The sequence below is a fragment of the Erinaceus europaeus genome, chromosome 13 (assembly GCF_950295315.1).
Source record: "Erinaceus europaeus chromosome 13, mEriEur2.1, whole genome shotgun sequence".
Classification (NCBI taxonomy): domain Eukaryota; kingdom Metazoa; phylum Chordata; class Mammalia; order Eulipotyphla; family Erinaceidae; genus Erinaceus; species Erinaceus europaeus.
The window spans coordinates 11,655,001-11,681,604 of NC_080174.1; the positions used below are offsets into that span (position 1 = coordinate 11,655,001).

General features: G+C 43.0%; 2 protein-coding genes across 3 annotated transcripts in view; one reads left to right on the top strand and one right to left on the bottom strand.

Annotated features, from left to right (window-relative positions):
- ESR1 (estrogen receptor 1) overlaps positions 1–26,604 on the bottom strand; it is a 488,249-nt gene that overhangs the window by 337,163 nt on the left and 124,482 nt on the right. Inside the window, exon 1 of one of the 2 annotated variants that reach the window (XM_007516044.3) lies at positions 2,529–2,818. The exons of the other annotated variant lie outside the window; for it this stretch is intronic. The gene's annotated coding sequence lies outside the window, so the exon portion shown is untranslated. Of the gene's footprint in view, positions 1–2,528; positions 2,819–26,604 lie in introns of those variants that run through there. 2 annotated transcript variants of the gene reach the window in all.
- The window catches only part of RMND1 (required for meiotic nuclear division 1 homolog), a 630,052-nt gene that overhangs the window by 238,314 nt on the left and 365,134 nt on the right, over positions 1–26,604 (top strand). The window lies entirely within an intron of this gene.

The following is a 26,604-nucleotide window of genomic DNA, read 5'->3' on the forward strand; positions in this document are numbered from 1 at the left end:
CAGGGCAAAGAAGACGCGCATACAGGGAAGAGGGGTGCTTTGGGATCCTGATGCTTGATGGTGGAAAGGGACCTAAGTTGGGGAGTGAGACTGTCTTGCAGCCACCTCCCTCTAAAATTCATTTTTAAAATCATTTTATTGAGGAGTTAATGGTTTACACTGGAAAAGGAGGCAGGGAGGGGACTGGAAGAGGTGGCCTTTAGGGTCCTGATGCGTGATGGTAGGGAAGAAGACCTAAATTAGGTGGGAGGTTTGCAGGCTCCCTTGCACTTTTTAAAAATCATTTTATGGGGAAGAGTTAATAGCTTACAGCGGAAAGAGGACTGGAGGGGGGGGGACCTTTGGGGTCCTGGTGCATGATGGTGAAAATGACCCAAGTTGGGGTGAGAGTGTTTTTGCAGAATCCACCCCAGCCCCATAAACACACATCCCAGGAACTTCTCACTAGCAGGAGTCCCCAGGGGCTGCAGGGCGGCCGGGCAGGAGGGTGGGGGCTAGGGGCTCCTGGGACTCTTAGCCAACTCAGTAGCCCCATCCTAGGGGGCGGTTTTCTGCAGAGCACTTCCCATCTTAAGTTTTTAGCAACTAAGACAGCAAACCTGTTTTAGGTTTTTAGCAAAATCTCTCTCTCTCTCTCTCTCTCTCTCTCTCCCCCCCCCCCTCTGGCTCTCCATGTGTGTTTGTTTTCCTTTTCTTTGGCTGGAGCTGTGGGGTGAGTGCATACAGTGATCCTGGGGAGGACCACTCTGTAACCCTGAAATAGGGTCTCTAGGCAGAATGAGATGGGCACTTGCGAGCCCCCACGCTCAGCTGGAGCAAACCGCCGCGATGCATATTATGCACATTGTAGGTAGACCATAGACACAAGAAGAGCTGCAATTTGCAGCCCTGAGGTGCTGACAAATACAGGTTTCCTCAAATGCAAACTTCTCCCTCAAGGAGCTCCAGACAAGCAGGACCTTCTGGGACTCCCCCCCCCCCCCAGAGCCCTGACCTTGTGTGTTCATGTTGGCCCACGGAGTTGTATTTGCTCCCAGTAAGAATTCTCTCTTATGCATGATTCACACACATCTTGGGGCACACAGGAGTGTCCATGGCATCCTCGGGTTATGAAACCCACACACTTGAGAAAACTCAGTGTGAAAGGGGACCTTCTCATGCCAAAGCTGATCCCCAGCCTTTAGCCAAGTCCTTGGCAATTATCTTACACCTTGGGTCTAGCCCTCAGCATTTTCAAGTACAGTGGAACACTTCTGATCTTTTGTTTCACAATGGGAACTTTTCAGTTCACTTGGGCTAAAATATACAGAAGCAGATAGCCAGATTTAAAAAAAGAGAAAGAACAAAAAGGGTTTTTTTTTTTTTTTGCCTCCAGGGTTATTGCTGGGGCTCTCGAATCCACTACTACTGGAGGCTATTTTTTCCCCTTTTGTTGCCCTGGTTGTTTTATCATTGTTTTTGCTTATTATTGTTATTGCTGTCATTGTTGGATAGGACAGAGAAATGGAGGGAGGAGGGGAAGACAGAGGGGGAGAGAAAGACAGACACCTGCAGACTTGCTTCACAGCTTGTGAAGTGACCCCCCTGCAAGTGGGGAGCCAGGGGGCTGGAACAGGGATCCTTATGCCATCCCTGTGCTCTGTGCCATGTGTGCTTAACCCACTGTGCTACCTCCAACCCCCAAGCAAAAAGTTTTGAAGTGAACTAAATTTTAAGCATACACATGCTATATATTTTTCTTTTTATACAGAGAATATAGAGACAATTTATGCTTCCCCACAAACTTAAATAATGTGTACTTTTTAATAAAATTCTTTAAGGGCAGACTATGAGATTAACACTCTGAAAAAATATTGAGACCTTACTTTAATTGCTTTCTGCAAGGTCCAACAGAGTACCTGGAAAAATGTGAAAAGTTCATAGCACATGTAAATGTCAAGGTTGCTTCCACTAATAACAACATTTGTGGAGATTTTTACACTTCATTAGAAGTGTACTTTTTGCCTGATTCTTTCAGGGAAAGAGAGACTACTTGGGAACAAAATACAGATGTAAGTGACTTAATAGAAAGCTAAAGCTTATCTTAATTCCAATAACCACAGACTCTGAGCAAGGAGCAGGTTAAAAGCACATTAGGTGGGTCACACATCTTTTTTTTTTCCCCTTACTGGTAATGGTGACTTTTCAAAGAAATTTTTTGTAAATAGATTCATTTCCATAAATCACACAGTCAGTTTCCAAATGTCCTTTTGAAACACATGCAAAAGGCACTTCATTAAAAAAAAAATTAGAACATGCCAGATGAGAGTCAGAGATAAATCTTAATTGGAAAACCCTCCAATCCCCCCCCCCAAAAGAAAGGAATGGAGGAAAGGAACACACACACACACACACACACACACACACACACACACACACACACACACACACACACACCACAGCCATCAGCGAACCTCTCAGATGCAGACCAGGAAGGTAAGTTGTTTTCCCTTAACAGTAAAGCCAAAAATCAAAGCAGTCCTTCCTACCCTGCTGCTTCAAGAACGTCTTTCCAGAAATGTTCCATGGGCTTGTCGAAGAAGTCAGGGCAAGTCAGGGACAGAGACGAGAGAGGAGGAGGAGGGAGGGCTGGAGGACTGGCTGGCATGTGGAGACCAGCATGTGTGGGGATGTTTTTGTGTGTGGAAAGGCAGGGATTGCATTCTCGCTAGGGCTGCAGCCAGTAGGCAGGGCATATGGCTGCCCCGCCCAGCCGCCCAGCCGGGTTTGCTACACAGGGCTGGGTGAATGACAGTGGGGTGCAAGGGAGGGGGGGGGGAAGCTGGCTGTCTGCTCCTGGAGAGCAGTATGACACAGCTAGAGCGAGCTTTTTTCCTCTAAGAGTCAGGAAAAGACCCCATGCTTGGCACTGCCCTCCTCAAAGTCAGAGAAAAAAACAGGCTCACTGCAAATCACAGACTTAAGGTGAAAATAGCATGCCAGTCCCAACGTAGATGGCTCCCAAGTTTACAGAATGTATCTAGAGTGGGCTTTTTTTTCCTTTTTTTTTTTTCCTTGAAGAATGTGATTGAACAATGAGTGTCTTCTGCCATGATACTCTCGGACCTGACACCTTGCTGCCCCACCACCTATCTCCCTCTCTGAACACACACACCCCACTGCCCTGCCTCTGACTGCACCAGGAACCCAGACTTGGGAATAAACGTTTTGGCATTCTAGGGATATTTTTCCAGCTGAAACTTAATATTCCTCCACCTCGTGAACCAGACCCAGAAACCCTTCCATGACTAGCTCAGTTGACTGCTTTCTGTAAACATATGTTTCTTTAAAATAAAAATAGATTATTAGAAGCCTGAGGTGTGGAGATAGAAACTGATTTCAGATTTTCTGGCATTTATATTGGCAAGAGTGGGGTGAGGGGGGCATCTCTTATTTCCCAGTGGTACCCATCTGAATTCACAACTCCCTTTCCTGTCTTCATAATCCTAGTGCTAATCTCACAGCGGTCTAACTCGGGGTCCCAGGACATTTCAAAACCTAAGGGAACTTTTGTCACCAAACATTAGTCACGCCCTTGGGAATGAAATGACTACCATCACAATGCCAGGAGTGGCTGCTGACTGCCCCTGGAACCCTGGGCAGAAACCCAGAGATTTGTGAGACTCTCAAGGCATAAAGTAGAAAGAAAGAGTTCTCGAGCAAAAGTCAAAAGTTATTTTTAAAAGCTATAAAAATGCTGCTGATGTCACTTGACAAGCATGTATTCAGTGCTTTGAGGGACCCTAAGTACATTGCAGTGTTGGAACATAGCACTGCCCCTTCCACAATCAGCAATAAAAATGATAATTAAGAAGTCAGGCGGTGATGCACCTGGTTGATCACACACATTACAATGCAGGAGGATCTGGGTTCAAGTCCCCAGGTTCCACCTGCGGGGGTGGGGTGGGGAGGAAGCTTCACTAGCAGTGAAGCAGGTCTCTCTTTTTCTCCTCTCAATTTCTTTGTGCTATTTTAATGGAATGAATGAATGAATCAATGAATAATTTTTTTTAAGAAAAAGGTATTGAGAAGGAATATCAATCCTCTTTACCATGAAGGTGGTGAATCCTCATGCCTGCTCTAGGTCAATGGTCATTTTTTTTTCCAGATAGAGGTAGATAAAGAGACAGAGACATTCCACCAATAAAATGACCAACAAAATGGAACAAGAATGGTGAAAGAAAGGGATGGTAGGGGACTGGGCTGTGGCATAGCCAGTTAAGCCCACATAGTGCAAAGCACAAGGACCCCTGCAGGAACCCATGTTTGAGCCCCCAGATCCCCACTTGCAGGAGGGACACTTCACAAGGGGCAAAGCAGGTCTGCACGTGTCTATCTTTTTCTCTCCCTCTCTATCTCACCCTCTTCTCTCAATTTCTCTCTGTCCTATCAAATAAAAATGGGGAAAAAATAGCCACCAAGAACTGTGGATTCATAGTGCCAGCACCAAGCTGAGTGACCCTGAAGGCAAAAAAGGAAGGGCCAGAAGAGGAGAAATATAGAAAGACAGAAGAAGAAAAAGAAATAATGGAAGGAGAAAAGGAGAAGGGTCTACAGGTCTCCTTTTACATATAAGAAGGAAAAGAAGTTTAGTTCTCTTAATAGACTTCAATTATTTAGAGGTTAACAATCAAATGAATGCAAGATGGTGAAGAAAGACGGTTGTCTTGAAGATTTTCTTTCCAGCATTCTCTTTTTTTCTTCTGGGTAAGATCTGTTATTCTACCCCCCCCCCCATTCACACACACACACACACACACACACACACACACACACACACACACACACACACACACACACACACACACACACACCTGGCCTGGGCAATGGAAAGAATTAATATTGCCCCTGCCTTTTTTTTCCAGTGCATCTCAGAAGCATCTTCACAATCTGAATCCCAGATCTCTTAATGGTTCTCTGTGCCATAGCTGGACATCCCCCCCCCAACTTACTGGTATTCAGAGCTGCATTAGGTGCAGCTGCCTTTCCAGCTCTATCACTACTGTTGTCTCCATACCTGCTTTCCCAGGAGTCTCCTTGGCATTGTTACCTGTTGATAAAATCAGTCATCCAGTGGCTCAGGGAGGTAGAAATAGAGCCCTGGATTTGCATGCATGAGATCTTAAGTTTGATCCCTGGCACCTAACTGCCAGAATGAAGCTATCTCTCTTCCTCTCTCAATACCTTGATCTCGCTCAAGAACTAAACATACTTTAAAAATATTAGTCACTGCCCTAGGTCAGATTGATGAGGTAAATATTTAGTTGTATTCATGTGCTTTTTTTTTTTTTTTCAATTTTGAGAGCTGCTCTCTGCCCTATTGCAGCTTTCTAACCCTATTTTAAACTCTCACACCATTTTCCCAGACAATGTTGTTGGTTCACCTGCATTTCTACTATCAAGCTCAAACAAAAATTACTAAAGGCATGGGCCCTTAGGAACATACCTAAAAGAGATTTCCTAGATTTTCTCCTCCAACCTAAGATCCCTATTCTCTGCTCTATTCCTACTTTTTGGTTTCTGTTTATGGTTCATTTTTATTGTTTTGTCTTGGTTTACATCTTGCAGCCTTTCGGTTACCAACTTGTAGATGCTACTATGAGTCTGTTCTGATTTCCCTGGGCAGAAGACCTCAACAGTGTTTCTGGAACCTCACCTCTCTAGAGCCCTACCCTACGAGGGAAAGATAGAAACAGGCCAGGAGTATTTATCAAACTACCAATTCTCATATTCAATGAAGAAGCAATTACAGAAGCTAGAACTCTAACCTTTGACAAGCTCCCCCCCAAAAAAAAAAATGCTGGTCCATACCCCCAGTAGGGGAGCAGGATTAAGGGAAGATAAGCAGTGTGCTCAAATGAAAAGCAGAAAAACAGTAAGCAGTCATTCTCTTCCCCCAATCCCACCAACACCCCTCCAAAAAAGTACAGTCTTGACTTCTCAATTCCCCTGTCTCTCCAACATTACTGCCTCTCCAGTCACCCAGCTTAAATTCTCGGTTTTCTACAAGAGGTGTCTGCCTTATCATCTACATTCCGGATCATTCTAGCTTTGCTATTTCTCCCTTTCCATTCAATGTCTATCTCATTCTTTTTCTTTAAATTTTTCTAATATTTATTCCCTTTTGTTGCCCTTGTTTTCTTGTTGTAGTTATTATTATTGTTGTTATTGATGTCATCATTGTTGGATAGGACAGAGAGAAATGGAGAGAGGAGGGGAAGACAGAGAGGGGGAGAGAAAGACAGACACCTGCAGACCTGCTTCACCGCTTGTGAAGCGACTCCCCTGCAGGTGGGGAGCCTGGTGGCTCGAACCCGGGATCCTTATGCCGGTATTTGCGCCACGTGCGCTTAACCTGCTGTGCTACCGCCCGACTCCCACGTCTATCTCATGCTTTTGATTCCTGCCTTACTATCTTACCTCCTAGGGCCTTCTCACTATCTCTGTCTCTCTCACCTCCCCACTTCTTTCTAAATCTGTTGCCTTTTCTTTTTCTCTCTTTCTTTTACTCATTCTTTCTTCCTTATTTATTGTTATCAGGGATTTGCTGGGGTATTGTGCCTGCATAATTCCACTGCTCCAAGTGAACTCTCTTTTCCATTTTTTTTTTCCAGATAGAGGTGGATAAAGAGACAGAAAAGTTATTTGGGGATGCAGAGGTGGGAGGTATGGCTTCTGCAATTGCTCCTCTGCTAGACCTGGACACTGACTGACAAGTGGATCCATACCCCCAGCCTGTTTCCATCTTTTCCTAGTGGGGTACCACCCAAATTTCTCTCTCCTATAGCTCTTCTTTTTAGTAGCTCACTCTAGGAGTCCACCCTGCTTCAGCAAACTGAAAACCTGACACATACTTCAAGCTCTCAAAACTGTCCTGATGCCGTATGCTCTTCTGTCAATGTCCACCCTTTTGTTCTAGCTCACCAGGACAAAGCATGACCTTTTCAAAGGTCCAGTCCCAATGTCAATAGCATCATATCCAGAATGACTGCTTTTATCCCCTGTTCAAAGAGAATGCGCTTGCCTTTGAACTCCAGTGACATTTCTAATGCATCTATTTCATTATTCTTTAGGAGAGTTATATATATACAAACTATTTATCTATTGGATAGAAACAGATAGAAATGGAGGAGAAGGAAGGGGAGCTTCCCCAGACAGGGGGCTTGGTCCTGGGTCCTTGCACATGACAGCATTTGTGCTTACCTGGTGTGCCACCATTTACCCCTCTCTGCATCATTTCATCTCTTAATTCTGTCCAGAAGTCCCTGCCTGCAGGACATGGGCTACAGGGCAGATAGCTGAGAACTCTCTGAGCACCTAGCACTTTTCCTGTTTGGTCATCAAAATATTAGCTAATTTACTAATCTGGGCACTAAAAAGGATAAAAATAGTATCACATCTACCTGGACAATCATCTCTAAAAGCTGACACCCCCTGAAACGGCCTACCATTTTTAAAATTGCTTTTTGCTAAAATATGATCTTGTTACTCACCGACTGACTAACGCCATGACGTCAGCATCTGGATCCACACAGAGTCCAGGATGAAGCCAGCAGTCATGACTGCCTGATTCATGTACTAGTGAGCTCAGCACTTTGAGTCTGTAGTCAGATAACATAGTTTCTCCTCTAACTCCATACCTGCAATTCCTTTCCTGGGGATATATACTAAGGAACCAGACACACCCATCCAGGAAGATCTGTGTTCATAGCAGCACAACTTGTAACCCAAACCCTGGAAGCAACCCAGGTGTCCAACAGCAGATGAGTGGCTGAGTAAGTTGTGGTCTATATACACAATGGAATACTATTCAGCTGTAAAAAATGGTGACTTCACCTTCACCTTATCTTGGATGGAGCTTGAAGGAATCATGTTAAGTGAGTTAAGCCAGAAAGAGGAGGATGACTATGATGGGGTGGTCTCACTCATAGAGAGAAGTTGAGAAGTAAGGACAGAAAGGAAAACACAGAGATGAACTTGGACTAGTTGGGTGTATTGAGCCAAAGTAAAGGACTCTGTGAGGCAGAAGGGCGTGGGATAAAAGGGGGCCTTCCAGTCCAGGTGCACCAGGTGGAGGAGGACTTAGGCTTGAGGGTGGGGGTGCTTTGCAGAAAACAGAAGTTTTACACATGTACCAATAAATGTATTTACTATCAACCATTGGTCCTCCCAACAAATAAAAAGCATTTCAGGCTTCTAGAAGCATCCCCTCCAAATGATACGTAAGAAAAAATAAAGGGGTCAGTTTTACCAAAAGAGCACATATACCTCAGACCAAGTCTTGCTCACCAAGGCAGTAGATTTAGCTATGTTCAAGCTCATCATTAGTTTTGATCACATGCATCGATTTGTGGGTTTGTCTTGCGTCGTCTACTGAACGTTGTGAGCTTTCCTCCAAAGTGGGAGAGAAATGAGGAATTTCCCTACTAAGTTTCTGATCATTTCCAAAATAGCTCAACCTGTTTGTTTGCAGGGCTCCTAGACTTTTTTTTTTTTTTTAACAGCTGACCTTTGCTTTTTGTTTTAGGAGATACAATTGCTAGGCAGTGTGATGCACCTCTCTTCTGCACACACTTTGATGCACTTGGGAGAGATGTACCTGCCCATGTGACAATCATCTCAACAAAATCAGAACTTAACTGTCACAGTTGCCTTGGCACCTGCCCAAGTTAGCCCAGAGCCCCTCCAGGCAGCCAGCCACTGTTCTCAGCTGTATTACCAGAGAGTCTAGTTTCTCACCCCAGCTAGAATGAAGACCATGATGTCTTTCTAACTGGAACACATGCACATCCTCCACACCCAGCGTTATACCCAACCAGGTGCCAGGCACACAGCTCTCCCAGGTCAGCCAGGCAGTGAGCTAGCTTTCGCTCAGACCCCTCTTAAGGGCAAAGAATTTGACTTTTGTCCACTTGTTTGAATCTAACAGGCTTCACTTGACCAAATGTTATCAATGACAAACTAAGACAGAAGTTCATAAGAAGCCAAATGGAATCAGAACTCTTTCCTAATTTTTTAATTTAAATAAAATGGAATACCTTATGAAGCAACAGTACCACTCCTGCGCATATATACAAAGGATATAAACTCACTTATGTTCATAGCTGCACTGTTCACAATCGCTAAAGAGTAGAGGCAACCTAGATGCCCATTTGCCTATGACTGAAGACAGAACTTATGGGATATTTAATATGTTCAAGAGAGTACTACTACTCTACAATCAAGTAAGATGAGATTGTATCTTTTGGGGAAAAAATGGATGAAATTCGAGGTGACGTTGCTAATTGAAATAAGGGAAGAACAACTAGCAGAAGTTTTGCTCACATGTAGAATATTGATGAATAAAACAGAAAAATTGATAATCAAACTGTCTTTTGGACTTTGTGAAAACTGTGGTGGGTATGGGGTGGAGGGAGATAACAGAACTTGAGTGGAGAATGTGGCAACTTACACACACCAGGGCTGGGTATATGTGAAATTACATCCCTGGCATCATATGAAATTTCAAAACATAGTTATATAACAGAAATGAAAATAAGGTGAACTTATTTATTTTATAACTGAGAAAGAGCTCAGAGCACCACTCTGACATGCAGTGTGGAGGACTAAACCAGAGACCTGACAATGTTAAGTCCTACTCTCTGCTATTAAGTCTGCTCCTTGGACTCAGTAATCAGAATTTTTTTTAAAGCCAGAATCTCACACATGAGTGAGCCTACTATCCCAGGCTGTTTTCATTCAGACAGAATGACAGAAAGGCAGATACATAGCATTAGGACTTCCACTGGAGCCATCACATCTCTTGTAATGGTGCCAGGGCTCCAGTCTGAGCCAAGTAAGTGTCAGGGCATGCACCCTACCCAGTGAGATATCTCTCTGGCTCAGGAACTAGGATTACATAACACATTCTTTAAAATACCACCCCAATACCACTCCAAAATTAATAAGAATCATGATGTATTGACCAGATCTCAAGTTCAAGAAACTTACTTTCATACTTCCCCTCCCTAGAGACCTCAGATGCCTCAGCTGGCATCTGGGCTTGTGAGGCCTAAATAGCTACTTACTAAATTTTTAATTAGTTATTTAATATTGGTTTACAAAATTACAACACATCAGGGGTATAATTCCACATCGTTCCCACCACCAGAGTTCTGCATCTCTGTCCCTCATTCCCTCCATTGGAAGCTATAGTAATTCTCCCAAGGTCACAGATATGGGTTGACTATTATATCCCATTTTTCCAATGGTCTTACCTTTTCTTTCTTACTTACTTCAGATGTCTTTTTTTTTTATTTCCTCTACTCTCTCTCTCTCTCTCTCTCTGACTAGACTACTATGACTAGAGGGTCCTGATGGCGCCCTCTAGTCATAGTCCTCTAACATTTCTCCCCTTCTTGGAGTATGGACCAAAATTCTTTTTGGGGAGCAGAAGGTGGGAGTCCTGGTTTCTATAATTCTTCACTGGACATGGTGTTGGCAGGTCAATCAACAACCCCAGCCCCCAGCCTGTCTCTATCTTTCCCTTACAGGTTAGGGCTCTGGAGAGGTGCAGTTCTAGGAAACACTAATGGGGTCATTCCCCCCAGGGAGTAAATAACTACTTCTTATCATACATTAGCAAGTGACTGAGACTTCATGCACCAGCCCCATGGCATTTATTACCTTTCTTCTTATATTTTCTTGGAAATTTTTTTGACAGTTTAAAACATTTTTTAATGTAATTTAACCTAGAAGACAATGTGGAAAGTACTTGAAGAGTCATAAGTGATAGAGGAATTGCAATTATTCCAATTATGGTTACACTGTGGCCCTCTCCTCTCCTTTTATCTGTTATTTATTTAAAGAATCTCACTGCCAGTGCAAAGCATTATTTCTCTGTGGAGCACAATCTCTAGAGTGTGTCCACATTCATGTTGATACAAATCAGCTCTATCTAATAATCTTAAAAAGGGCCTTCAAGTGTGCACGCGCACACATGCACGCACACGCACACACACACACACACACACACACACACACACGTCTAATTCTAAAACTAACCATAGCCAAATGGAAGAAAAGTTTCTCTGTGCATCTTGAGAAATTTTTTTTTTGGGGGGGGGAAGGGAAGTCTTTTTTTTCTATTTCTCCCCACACTCATCCAGCTCACTGAGTCCCACCCACACTCTAAACACTCAAGACCCACCATGCTGGTCAGTGCTCTCCTCCTCCCAGATCTTTAAACTAAAATCAAATTATCTCAAAGAAGCAATGTATTCATGATCATACCCAAGAAGGACAACCATTCAAATCACTCAAGAAATATGGACTGTCTATCGTTAGCTGGGACCATTTCAAAGGGCTGGGCACTATCTTTTCCTCCAAACCCATTTCATACTGCATCTGCTGATCTCAACCCCATCAATGCAACCAGTGACACCTCAGACCGCATCCAGAAATGCCAAGCCTGAGATGTCCATCCTCCAGCTCCAGTACTCTGGCAAAACCTTTCCTAACTCATGGGACTCCCTACTTCCATTTCAAATGGCACACTTTCTAACACAGTTACACTTAGCTCTACTTAACAAAGGAAGGAAGGAGGTGAAAGACAACGACTTGACGGTTTTGCTCTCTTATGGAGCATAAAGAAGTGAAACACATAAACTTGCAGATAAAAACGTAGCCAAACTGTCTCTAAGGTTTTGTGAGAACTATGGTAATCATCTTTTGGGAGGGGCACAAAACTTGTCGAGGGGTACAATGTGGAATTGTAATCTTGTCATCTCAGAAACAATTATTAAATCATAAATCGATGTAAAAATACACATAAATGTAGATGCCTATAGGTACTACCATGAACAATGTCTGAATTCAATCCCTTGTTCCTCACTTTCAGGGGCAAGCATCATGAGTGGAGAAGGAATCCTGCAGGTCTCTCTTTCATTCTCCCTCTCTACCTTCCCCTTCAATTTCTTTTTCTTTTTCTTTTCTCTTTTCTGCCTCTAGGGTTATTGCTGGGGCATGGTGCCTGCACTATGAATCCTCTGCTTCTGGAGGCTATTCCCCTCCCCCTTGTTGCCCTTGTTGTTTATCCTTGTCGTTGTTATTATTATGGTTGCTGTTGTTGTTGCTGTCATAGTTGTTGGATAGGACAGAGAGAAATTGAGAGAGGAGGGGAAGACAGAGAAGAGGAGAGAAAGACAGGCACCTGCAGACCTACTTCACTGCTTGTGAAGTGACTCCCTTGCAGGTGAGGAACCAGGGGCTCAAACTGGGATCCCTGAGCCAGTCCTTGTACTTCATGCCATGTAGGCTTAACCCACTGTGCTACCGCCTGACCCCCCCCTTTCAATTTCTTTCTGTCCTATCAAATAAAATAAAAGGAAAAAAATGGCCACCAATAGCTATGGACTTGACATGCAGGCACTGAACCCCCAGCAATAATCCTGATGGCAATTTAAAAAAGCCCAAGTCTTCAATCAAGTTCTTATTACTAGCTGGGAGATCCACATTTCCAGGTCCCTACTGGAAAGTTTTATTTGTACATTTATTTCATTCAGTAAATATTTTTTATCACGTCCTCAGTACTAGCCATCTGAAACTCATATAGTCTTTCTTGAATTTGCTGCTTCCCCTGATCCAGCCTCATCAAATGCACTGTCCAGCAATTCATATAACTATGTGCGCAAAAAGGGGAAAAAAATCTAGCCCTCAGCCTGGATCTTTCTGCTCACTCCCTGTATTTGATGTCTCGGCTATATTTGGTGCTTCTCTCAGTGTCCTACTCCTTCCCTCATCATTGTAATTTTTTTCAGGCCACTGTCTACTCTCCCAAGATGCACCTCCAGGCTTTGCCTCTTCCTCTTCAGTCTCTGCACAGGAAGAGTGCTAGCATCCTCTCTCTCTCTCTCTCTCTCTCTCCCTTTCTCCAGTAGTAAAAGAACTTGAATAATCACTCTCATTTCTCCAGAGGTCCTATCCATTCCCCCAGGGGCACTGGTCTCCTACCATACTAGATTACATTCCATCTGCTCAAACCTGTGGGATTTTATGTCTACAGATACTCACTTATGACATTTAATCTGTCCATCTTTGTCCCACTGCTGACTGCTGGCTGACTTTTGTAATCAGTTCACTCCAAAAGAGTTAGTGTAGTAGCTAGGCTTTAGAACCAGAGAGTAAGAAAATGTGTTGGAACAGATTCAAATTTTCTAGAACAGCTCAGATTCCTTCTTTTCTCGTGATATGTCTTTAGAATCGACGGCTTTTTCATGGGTTTGAGTCTCAGCTCCTGAACTGCATAAATAAAGATATTGAGATGCAGAAAGTCTCAGGAGACTGATAAATGGCCACAAAGAGGAATTGACCTGGAATCTGGGTCTCCAAATTTAAGGTGCATTGTTCTTTCTAGTCCAGTGTAGTCTCCCGTGTGTACTTTGCATTATTCTCTTAATGTGAGCAATGGACAACATAAATCAGATATAATTTTGAGGGTGTGCAGGTGGTACAGCAATTGAGCACAGGACTTGCATGCATGAGGCCTTGAATTTGATCCTCAGTATGCCAGAGTGTTACTTGTGTCCTTCCTCTCTCTCTCTCTCTCTTTTATTAAACAAATCTAGAAACAAACAAAACAAAATTTTGGTGTATTATTTGGCTCCTCCAAAAGACTTAAAAATCACCCCAAATATTTGCCAGTTTTCCCATTCTTCCATTACTGGTTCAAAAACTGGCAGAAGGATATGAGAATCTAAACTAAAAACAATAAGACAATTTATGTTCAGAGAAATGAGTTGCAAATCACAAAGATAGGATAGTCTCAACTCAATCATCTCTTCTCAGAAGAGAGTTCATTTAGGTCCATCGAAGGAACAAAATTTTAAATCCTCCCAGCACCTACTAAATCATGCACACTTGAAAATATAATACCTTTAACCTAAAAACGTTAATACATTTATATTTCCAATAGAAGCTAATTTGAAAAATATTAAAGCTCCTTTCAAGTTTGCTTTCTTAGTTATCAAGAAAATCATTCTCTGATGAAAAGGTTAGCCTTCCTAACATCATTGCCTCTTAAAAGAACTGGAAGCATTATTGAAAGCCCCATTCTAAACACACTAGCATTCCGATCCTGAAGAATTCAGTTGCAAATGTGGAACTGATTTTCCAGTAAAGATACTACTTTCAGCAGTCCTTACCGGTAACCTTTTGTGTCATAAATACAAAGGAGAAAACAAGAATGACACATAGAGACCAAATATAAACAAATGGCCAAGTCCTGCACTCCAAAGTTTTATCTCCATCTTCTCCACCTTGTACTTTTCTATTTTTTTTTTTTGTTTGGTCCTTACTACATCACTACCTCTTCCTGCTCTCATACCTGATTTTTCTCTGAGATTTTGCAGGTCGACCCTAATCAGCATAGGTGATGCCACCTAGACTCAGGGGAAGATGTGCGGTAGCCTAGCAGCTTAAGCACACATGGCACACAGCCCAAGGACCAGCATAAGGATCCCTGTTCTAGCCCCTGGCTCCCCACCTGCAGGGGGTTTCACTCATAAGCAGTGAAGCAGGTCTGCAGGTGTCTATCTTTCTCTCCCCCTCTCTGTCTTCCCATCCTCTGTCTATTTCTCTCTGCCCTATCCAACAATACCAATAACAGCAACAGCAACAAAATGGGGGGTGTGGAATGGCCTCCAGGAGCTGTGGATTCGGCGTGCAGGCACTGAGGCCCAGCGATAACCCTGGAGGAAAAACAAAAGAAGCCTGTCCAGCCAATATGCTCTCAGATGTTTGTCTTCAGATTCATGCACACTACTCTCCTCCAACTCAGTCTTCTGGGGGCTCCCTTTCATAATATGGGATGCTTTAATTCAAATTGCGCCCTCTCACCATCAGCCCATGCTCCCAACCCTAACCAGTTAATATCAGAATTGATGAAAGGCCTTCATGGGGGGGTGGGTGTCAGGTGGTGATGCACCCAGTTAAGCACACATAGTGCTGTGCACAGGAACTGCTGCAAGGATCCAGGTCTGAGCCTTGGCTTCCCAACTGCTGGGGGTGGGGGATGGGGCTTTTTTTTTTTTTTAATAAAAAGGAAACACTGACGAAACCATAGGATAAGAGGGGTACAACTCCACACAATTCCCACCACCAGAACTCTGTATCCCATCCCCTCCCGATAGCTTTCCTATTCTTTAACCCTCTGGGAGTATGGACCCAAGGTCATTGTTCAATGCAGAAGGTGGAAGGTCTGGCTTCTGTAATAGCTTCCCTGTTGAACATGGGTGTTGACTAGTTGATCCATACTCCCAGCCTGCCTCTCTCTTTCCCTAGTGGGGCAGGGTTCTGGGCAATCAGAGCTCCAAGACACATTGGTGGGGTTGTCTGTCCAGGGAAATCTTGTTGGCATCATGCTAGCATCTGGAACCTGGTGGCTGAAAAGAAAGTTAATATATAAAGCCAAGCCAGTTGTTGACTAATCATGAACCTAAAGGCTGGAATAGTGCAGATGAAGAGCTGGGGGTGGGAGGTGTGTGTCTCCATTTCGTTGATAGCTAGTAGGCCTATTTTAGTTATAGTCCAAAGGGCCTGTGGCTGTACTAGATATTTTTCTCTTTTTTTTCCCTTGAGCCTAAAATCTGATATGCAGATGGATCCTAGTTATTGTCTGCAGAGATGATGTCATGGCTGGATAAAGGACCAGAAAACTGGATCAGGGAAGAGAGTAGCTCCCAAATATGGGAAAGGGGTATAAATATTGCTGACTGTAAACCCCATTGATTTGATGTGATCTGGGGCTCATATTCAGCTTAGGAGCCTATGTGAAATCTGCATCCCTCTAGATCTGAGCTCACATTCTGTGGTCATGAGTAGGAACATTCCAAGCTGCCCTAATATCAGGACCCATCTTCCTCAGGTGTAGCATAGAGTATGTTTTCCAGCCTCCCTCAGGGGATGGAACATTCTTTACCATTGTTGATCCAAGTTGAGGGCAAGGTTCAATAGGGGTCCACAAGGGGTCTGTTTTGTTCTTGATATACATGACCAGTAACAATGGAGAGAGGGATTTATTCGAGGTCTAGGCCCATCATGTCTGTATGGGAATCTCAGGACTTCCCAACTAGGGCCCTAGCTGATGGGGTGTCCTGATAGTGACTAAAGAGTCATTGTTAAAGTATGACAGTCTCTTGTCCTTATTCAGCTTTTGCAGTCCTTGCTTTGATAAGGTTAGCTTTGGAGTGAGTGTGGAAAGTGTAATAGGAAATAGGTGAGGAGGGTATCTAAGTCTAAGTGGACACTATTTCATTATTAACTTTATACTGAATCACTGTAGACTATTGTGTACTTTTGCTTTCAGGTATATATTTTGCCCTAATTTATGGATACATGTGAACATATGCTCTATCTCATGGGACCTGGTCTATAACTTTTGAGACTTTGTCAGGAAGTGAACCACCTGGAATAGAATCAGAGAATCCTATGAAAGGAAAGGTCTCACCAAGTAATGAGGCTGAAGGGTTGACATTCCACACCTGGCCTGACATCTCTGGACACAGTCTGAAGTGAAGCATGCTGAGATGGTACTCATTACATTGATCAGGTTGGGACTGGCGGATATAATATCATTTGGTATGAATTGAGAGAAGCATGCAGGAAAGTGAGCCCAGGGGGTGGGGATAATTTACAGGCAGTGGAGCAGGTCTACAGGTGTCTGTCTTCCTCCCTTTCAATCACTCCCTTCTCTCTCAATTTTTTTTTCTATCCTATCAAATAAAATGGAAAAGAAAATGTCTGCCAGGAGCAGTGGATACATACTGCATGCACCAAGCCCCAGAACTAACTTTGGAGACCACAATAACAACAACAATAATAATAATTAACAAATAAATATTTTTGAATGTTATTTTTTAATTTTTCAATTATCTTTATTTACTGGATAGAGACAGTCAGAAATCAAGAGGGAAGGGGGAGATAGGGAAAGAGACAGAGAGACACCTGCAGACCTGCTCACTACTCATAAAGCTTTCCCCCTGCAGGCTTGAACTCCAGTCCTTGTGCATTGTAACATGTGTAACATGCCACCACCCAGCCATGCATTTTTAGATATTTAAAGAGTTAGATGGAGGTCTCAAACCCAGGTCTTGAACCTAGAAACTATCCTGACATTGCTCTAAGAGAATTCAGTTGTCCAAAGGTTGGGTTTTGGTGTAGAGATTTTTTTTAATAATAAAAAAAAAATTGAAAAGAACCATAGGATAAGAAGGGTACAACTCCACACAATTCCCACCCCACCATCACAATTTCTAACTCATCCCCTCCCTTCCACTGATAGCTTTCCTATTCTTTTTTTTTTTAAGTCTTCATTTCAGCCTGCAGCTTATCAAAATGTATGGGCTCTCTATTCCTGTTTCATGGGTAGATGTTTGAATTTTTAAAAAATTTTTGTTTAAGCAGAAACAAACTTTTAAAAATATTTATTTATTTATCCCCTTTTGTTGCCCTTGCTGTTTTATTGTTGTTGTAGTTACTACTGTTCTTGTTATTGATGTCGTTGTTGTTGGATAGGACAGAGATAAATGGAGAGAGGAGGGGAAGACAGAGAGGAGGAGAGAAAGATAGACGCCTGCAGACCTGCTTCACCGCCCATGAAGCGACTCCCCTGCAGGTGGGGAGCCGGGGTTCGAACCAAGATCCTTACACTGGTTCTTGCACTTTGCGCCACTTGTGCTTAACCCACTGTGCTACCACCCAATTTATAATTTTTAATAATAATACTTAATGATAATTTTTTAATAATAATAATTTCTATAATTTTTAATTTTATAAAAGAAAATCTTCAGACTGTTTTCCACAAGGGTTGGACCAATTTAAATTCCCAAAGCCTGATGTAGCAATATGCAGCTGAGATAAAGAGAGAGAGAGAGAGAGAGATGGAGGGAGAGAGAGGCCTGAAGTATACACAGCTGGGTAAGTTGGAGAGTCTCAAAGTCTGAGTTTGGCAAGAGTTTTCTGGAAGAAGGTCCATCACAGTCCTCAGAGAAGGCTCATTAATTGTTGCACTTTAGTTACTCTGAGAGAGAGAGATAGAGAGAGAGAGGGAAAGGAAGGAAAAAGAAAGAAAACTATCATCCCTGTCTCAGAGGTGGGGGTGTACATCTTCTGATTGTTTTGTTCTTGCATAAGCAATTAATAATCTAAAATCCACAGAAGTGCCTTGGGACAAAGTGACGGCTTTTCATAAGGCATATCCCAGACTGAACCCAGATCCTTCCGCCTGGTGTTGTGTGTACTCAACCTGGTGTACCACGACCTGGCCGCCAGAGTCATTTTCAAAGTGTTTGTATACAACAGCCCAGAGTCCGAGCCTGCACACATAACAACAAACACAAGGATCCCGATTCAAGCCCCCAGTCCCTACAAGCAGTGAAGCAGATCTGCAGGTGTCTAACTTTCTTTATCCTTCTCCATCTCCCCCCCCTCAATTTCTCTTTGTCCTGTCAAATAAAAATAAAATAGAAAGAAAAGGCAACGATGGCTGCCAGGAGCAGTGGATTCCTAGTGCCAGCACTGAGCCCCAAGGATAACCCTAGTGGCAAAAAAAAAAAAAGGGTGTGTGGGACACAGAGTAAAACCTGAGCTGGGTTTAGTGTATTGCCCCAGTGGATAGGATGCCAGGGAGGGAGAAGTGGGTAGGGGGAATTAAGCTGGGGGGGGGGGAGTGTTTTGTAGATACCTATCGTGAGGAGAGGAGAAATTGGAGAAATTCTACCTGTCAACAACGGAGCCATAAACCATTAAGCCCTCAATTAAGTGACATAAAAATAGAAATGATTACAAGCAAAAAAAAAATGTTTGAATTCAAACCTAGTGGCTGAGATAGATTGGCGCCCTTCTGGGTCTCACATAGAATGATTGCAGAAGCACTGTCGACATTACTGAGTGTCAGGTCCAGCACCTTCTTTTTTTTAAAATTTATTTATAAAAAGGAAACTCTGACAAAAACCACAGGATAAGGGGGGTATAACTCCACACATTCCCACCACCAGATCTCCATATCCCATCTCCTCCTCTGATAGCTTTCCTCTTCTTTAACCCTCTGGGAGTATGGACCCAAGGTCATTATGGGTTGCAGAAGGTGGAAGGTCTGGCTTCTGTAATTGCTTCCCTGCTGAATATGGGCGTTGGCAGGTCAATTCATATTCCTGCCTGTCTCTCTCTTTGCGGGGCTCCAGGACACATTGGTGGGGTTATCTGCCCAGGGAAGTCTGTTTGGCATCATGTTAACATCTGGAATCTGGTGGCTGAAAAAAGAATTAACATATAGAGCCAAAAAAATTGTTGACTAATCATGAACCTAAAGGCTGGGAAAGTTCATATGAAGAATTGGGGGATCTCCGTTTTGTAAATAGCTAGTAGTCCTATTTTAGTTATATTCCAAAGTGTCCATGACTATACTACTTTAAAAAACAAAACAGCTGCCTGTAGCCTCTGTGTGAACTGGTTTAGGGGCAGATTTATATCTGTTCACTCGGAACTAGTGCACCAGCAGCCCCAGTGAGCGCTTTTGAGACTTTCTTTCTGTAGTATGTCTTCTTTTTTCCTCCAGGGTTATCACTAGGAGTTGGTGCCTGCACTATGAATCCACTGCTCCTGCAACCATTTTTTCAATTTTTTTCTTTGGATAGGACAGAGAGAAATTGAGAGAGGAGGGTGAGATACCAAGGGAGATGAAAAGATAGATACCTGCTGACCTGCTTCACCATTTACAAAGTGTCACCCCCTGCAGAAGGGGATCTGGGGGCTCAAACTGGGATCCTTGAGCAGGTCCATGTGCTTCATACTATGTGCTTAGCTTAAGCCGGTGCACCACTGCCCAGCCTCCCTGTAATAAGACTTTTCAGATTGGTGTGAGTCAAAGCTCCCCAAAGAATCCTTTTAATTTTTTTTCAGATTTATTTTATTTTAATTTTTCTTTAATGACAGACCAGGAATAGACAGTGCCAGGGACTGAATCTGGGACCTCTTGCATGCAAGTTCTGTGCTGCTATACTTGCTAAGTCATCTCCCCAACTCTAGCTAGATTTTTTGGTATTTTTTGTGTTGTGTTTTGTTGTGTTTTGTAGAGACAGGAAGACAAGCAGAAAGAAGTAAGGTTACCACAGCAATGAGGTTCCCTTTAATACAGCAGTGGTCAGCTTCATACAGGGGTCACACTCAAAAACAGCACACTACCCAAATGAGCTATTTTGTTAGTCTTAGAGTGGCTTCCTTTGCTTCCCTTCCCTTCCCTTTCCTTCTATCTTTCTTTCTTTCCTTCCTTCCTTCCTCTCTTCCTTCTATCTTTTTTTTTCAGATAGAGAGGCAATGGGGGTCAGGTAGTGGTGCAACCTGGTTGACGTACATGTCACAATGCAGAGGGATCTGGGTTCAAGCCTCCAGTCTACCTGCAGGGGTAAAACTTTGTGAGTGGTGAAGCAGTGCTGCAGGTGTCTTTTTGTTCCTCTCCCTCTCTATCACCCCTTCCCTCTTGATGTCTAGCTATTTCTATCCTATAAATAAATAAAAGTAATAAAAAATTGAGAGAGAGCTGGTGAGAAAAACTGTACTTTTCTGCATGCCACAAATGGCAGATGGGCAGAAGCAGAAGCCTCAAGACCAATGTGAAGGACCGGATTCTCTTTCTTATGGAAACATCCTCACCATACTCTTGCTTGCTTTTGTAGTTGTTGCTTTGGAGAGAGACAGCGAGGAAGAGAGAGAGAGAGTAAGAGAGATCACAGCACCAAGGCTTCCTTCAGGGCAGTGGGAAATGGGCTCGAACCTGGGTCAGAAGCATTGCAGTGCACCACACCGCCCCCACTATTCACCCCGCTATTTCACTGGCCTGGGAGTGGGCTTCCTGACTGATGCACTAGGCTTCACTCCAGGCCCAAGTCAAACCTCTACAGCTGCTAGTTGAGCAGCTCCTGTGTGTGATATAGTGACTATTTCACTCAAGATTTTTATTTACTTTTTAAGTATACCCTGCACTCAGTTTTTTTTTAAACTCAAAAGGTTACTTTTTTTTTTCTTTTTTCTTTTTCTTTCTTTCTTTTTTTTTTTTTGCCTCCAGGGTTATCATTGGGGGCTTGGTGCCTGCATTATGAATCCACTGCTCCTGGAGGCTATTTTTAAATATAAATATATATATTTTTTAATATTTACTTATTCATTCCCTTTTGTTGCCTTTGTTGTTTTATTGTTGTAGTTATTGTTGTTGTTATTGAAGTTGTTGTTGTTGGATATGACAGAGAGAAATGGAGAGAGGAGGGGAAGACAGAGAGGGGGAGAGAAAGACAGACACTTGCAGACCTGCTTCACCGCCTGTGAAGCGACTCCCCTGCAGGTGGGGAGCCAGGGGCTCCAACTGGGATCCTTATGCCAGTCCTTGTGCTTGGCGTCACCTGCACTTAACCCACTGCGCTCCCGCCCGACTCCCTGAGGATCCTTTTTCCCTTTTTTTTTGTTTATTGCTGTTGTTGTTGTTGTTATTGTTGTTGTTATTGTTTTTATGGCTGTATTTGTTGTTGAATAGGACAGAGAGAAATGGAGAGAGGAGGGGAAGACGGGGGGGGGGGAGAAAGACACCTGCAGACCTGCTTCACAGCTTGTGAAGTGACCCCCCACCCCGCAGGTGGGTAGCTGGGGGCTCCAACTAGGATCCTTGCATCCTCAGTCCTTGCACTTCTCGCCATGTGTGCTCAACCTGCTGTGCTACCACCCAGCCCCCCTCAAAAGATTTCTAAAGCCACTTTCAAAAAAAAAGAAAACTTATCTTAGCTTGTCCTGTTCACCACTAATGTCCTCTCTCTCTTTCTCTTTAGTTTTTTGCCTACAGAGTTATTTCAGGGGCTCAGTACCTGCACTATGAATCCACAGCTCCTGGAGGCTATTTTTTCCCTTTTCTTGCCCTTGTTGTTTATTATTGTTGTTGTTATTATTGTTGTTGTTATTGTTGTTGTTGTCGTTGTCATCATTGTTGGATAGGACAGAGAGAAATGGAAAGAGAAATGGAAAGAAAATGGAAAGAGAGAAATGGGGAGGGAAAGACTCCTGCAGACCTACTTCACCACTTGTGAAGTGACTCCACTGCAGGTGGGGAGCTGGGGGCTCGAACCAGGATCCTTACGGTGGTCCTTAACCTTTGTGCCACCTGTGCTTAACCCTCTGTGCTACCACCTGGCACCCCCAATGTCCTCTCTTTTATGAAATGAATATGACCAGTTCTTAAGTTTCTTTCTAAAATAACTTTATTTATTTTTTTAAAATTAACTTCCTTGTTTAATTTTTTATTTTTGAATAGAGACAGACAGAAACTGAGAGGGGAGGAGGTGAGAGAGAGAAAGAGACAGAGAGACACATGCAGCCATGCTTCACCACCTGTGTAGCTTTCCCTCTGCAGGTGGAGACCAGGGGCTTGAACCTGGGTCCTTATGCTCTATAATGTGTGTGCTTAACCAGATGTGCCACTACCTGCCCCCTCACAATATACATATATATATATATAATTCCCACCTGTGTTTTAGTGGGGCAGCACTATGAATCTAGCACTCCCAGTGGCTACTTTTTTTCTTTCTATTTTGTTTTGCTAGAAAAGACAGAAATTAAGGAGAGGGGGAGAGAGAAAAACACTTGCAGATATGCTTACCTGCTCTGGGAGCTTTCCATTCTCTGCAGTTGGGAGGAAGGGGCTTGGATACTAGAAATATTCTATATCAAGAGAGTAAACACACACACACACACACACACACACACACACACAGTTTGTTACATAAACACCTTCTTCTGCATACTATTAGTTTCCATGGACTAAAGAGTCACAGTTGATTTAGTACAAGTTCCCCTTTAATGGCAATTGGGTTTGTCCTCCTCTTTTGCAATTAACAGTCATGTTGCAGTGAGGAACCTTGGACACAGTTCTCCTCAAATGCCCGAGTGACTAAAATCTCACCTCCCCCACCTACCCAAATATAGTGGGGTCTTTGAACTTGCACCCATCCTCAGGGTAGTAAGTATCTCCAGGCCTTTTGAATTGACACATCGTTTTTGTAACAGTAAGTTTTGAACATCTTTTTCACATAGTTTTGCTTGAATGCTAGCCTGACAGCCTAGAGATAACCTGTGTATTTGCACAGAGAGTCAAGTGTTGGACAGGGATGTCCACAGTTGGGATAATTTAAAGTGAAGACAATTCCCACCTCAGAGGGGGTTGTCACACTGATTAAATCCAAAATGATGCAAGAAATGCACCTTTTTTTTTTCTTCCAGTTGGTATCATTATTCTTCCAGGACTTAGCAATCACTAGGGCTTTTTTTCCAAGAACACAAGCTAATAATGCACTGTAAGCCCAGGGAGATTAGTGCAGCAGGAATGCACAGGTCATATATGTGAGAGGTCCTGGGTTCAATCCATAGTACCACTGACAGCCCAGCTAAGTGATGCTATGGTCAAAAACTAAAACAAAATAACACAATGTATGCAGTGGCAGAAAGAGTGATAAAGACTAGAGTTGTGAACCCAGAGGTTTGGGATGAAATAGAGAGCTTGCTGACTACCTTTGGAGAATGACAATTTGCTTCACACAACATCATTAAAATTCAATGCAAATCAGAACTGTTTCCCTGGGGACAGAAGATAACTATGCAGAAAAGGACTTAGGCCACTATGGAGTAGAATATGAACGAGGCAGGCTAGTTATGTAAACTGGAAGGGGCAGGGTGGGGAAGAGAGGAAGCTGACTTTTGAATTTAGTCTGGTTTGGGCATGAATCGTTGAAATGCCAGGTCCAGGTATTTTACAATGTTTTCAGACCCACTGAAACCACCTTCCACTGATCCCACTGGGGCTGTGTGCAAACTAAATACCCACCATCAGATTTCAAGCCTCTGAAAATAAGTGGTGGCTTATTGACAAAATAGGTGCTGGCATGCATGTTGGGGGAAAAAAATTAAAATATCCGGGACTCACAGTAATCTAAGAGCAATATTTAGAGGCAGACAGTCAAATGTCAGACCTCAAGAAGCTTTTGGTGTACAGTTAAAATGCAGGGACTTCCATGGCAAATGCTGTCTGCAGTCTAATTTGGACGCCTCCCTCTCAGAACAAAATGACCCTCAAAGCCCCTCGAAACATACCTAAAATAGACTTCCTAGCTTCTCTCCGCTGTAAGACCCCTATTCACATCTGCTCTTGCCCTACTTTTGGGATCCTGTTTATTAAGCATGTTTGTCTGGCTTTATGTCTTACTGCTCTTCAGCCACCAAGTTGCAGATGCTACTATGATTCCATCCTGACTTCCCTGGGAAGACAACCTCACCAATGTGCCCATGACCCCACCTATCCAGAGCCCTACCCAGTAGGGAAAGATAGAAACAGGCTGGGGGTATGGATCAACCTGACAATGCCCATGTCAGTCAGAGAAGCAATTACAGAAGCCACACCTTCCACCTGCAACCCAAATAGAATTTTGGTCCATTCTCCCAGAGGGGAGAAATGTTAGAGGAAGATGACCAGTGGTCTCTGAACTTCAATTCCATCCGGACTCAGAGAGAAAAGGAAAAAAAAAGGAAGGACATTTGAAAGTAGTAACAGATGTGGATATGACTTAGAAAGGAAGAAAAGGCAGGTCCATAGGAAAAAAGGAGGGCAAATATGTAAAAATATAGAAATAGGAGTTAACCCATATCTGTGACCTTAGGTAAACTACTGCAGTTTCCAGCGGAGGGAATGGGGACACAGAGCTCTGGTAGTGTGTACAATGTGGAATTGTATCTCTGTTATCGCCTAATTCTGTAAACCAATATTACATCACTAATGAAAAATAAAAATAAAAATAAATGACCTGCAATGCTGAAATAACCTATCGCCCAATTTTCCTGAGTTCCTATCTATTAGTTTATGTCTTCAAAAAATTAAACTGCTAAATTTGGAGACTATGAGATGGGGCAGCTGGGCAGTGGTGCACCCAATTAAGTGCACCTGTTACCAAGCACAAGGACACTTGTTTGAGCCTCACCCCCCCCACACACACTCCCTACCTGCAAGGGGTCCACTTGAAAAGTGGTGAAGCAGGCTTGCAGGTGTCTATCTTTCTATTTCTCTCTTTGTCTCCTCCTCTCTCAATTTCTCTCTGTCCTATCTCACAAAAACTAGAAAGGAAAAAAAAAAAAAAGGCTGCTGAAAGCAGCAATTCATAGAGCCTGCACCGAGCCCTAGTGATAACCCTGGTGAAATAAAATAAAATACTATGAGATGGGAAAACAATGACTGCATTTCTGATGGTCAGAAGAGGTACTCTGTATTGAAGTATTTTTTTTCATTTTCCCCTAAAGAACCCCACCAGTTGCTTTTGTATTAGATGAAAACCCAATCTATATATATATATATATTTCCTATCCACAGCACAGACAGCAAAGGAATTGTTGCATGAAGACTCCTTTCACATTTCCATATTTATAGAAGTTGGTGCAGAAGAAAGTTTAATATTTTTCCACTAATGATAATATTTGATTCCCTCAATATTTCTTTAGTGTTTTTATATTGTAAGAACACAGTTCTAAAATTAACAACTTAGCCATCTCCACAGGGAGGCGATAGGCATTCTGCTATTATAAGGTTTATCCCTTTGAATCACACTTAGTTTTTAATCTGCTTTAGTGGTCTTAGTGTTGTTTTTCTGGATAGACCTGAGATACTTGGAATCCCCTAGTCCAATGCCTGGTACACATTGATACTCAGTATATACACTACAGGAGAATGGATGGACAGATGGATACATAAGTCAATGAATGAACGAGTTTTGTCAAAAATTGCTCTCTAGATTCATGTAGATAGGAAGTTATTATTTTCAAGGTCTTACATGTTGCTTTGAAAGCTATACATTTACCAGGTCTTTATGGTTATTTAAACATGGAAGCATATTCATTCTTTATTTTATTTTTATTTATTTTTACCAGAGCACTGATCAGCTCTGGCTTATGGTGGTGCTGAGGACTGAACCTGGGACTTCAGAGCATCAGGCATGACAGTCTCTTTGTATAACCATTATGCTATCTATCCCTACTCAGAATATTCATTCAAGTGTATAAAATGAGGAGACATGTTTGACGGGCAGCCATCCTGAATGTCACATGTCTACAAGTGTCCCCAACCCTCCAGAGAGACACCTTGTGACAGTCCACTGACTGTCCTCTGCCAGCTCAGTCCCCATAGGTACCCCTCCCCTTAATATCCCTAAGAACTCTGTGACAATGGAACCCAGTGATCACAAGCCCAGCACACAGCTGACAAGTTTAAGATGTATGGACAGAATAGTCCCAAGGGTCCCTGTCATATGCCCCCCCACATCTGACAGCAGGCTTCAAGTCCTTGTTCAAGAAGCAGAATTCCAGCCAATCACCATGAACTTGAGTCATTAATAGCACTTACTGTTACTGGTGTTTGGGGGCGTAAATCCTGTGATATGCAACTTTAGTTCATCTTTGATATATTTCTAGGCATTTCAACTAGAAGACTAATTTGTCAAGTTCTGTAAACTCATT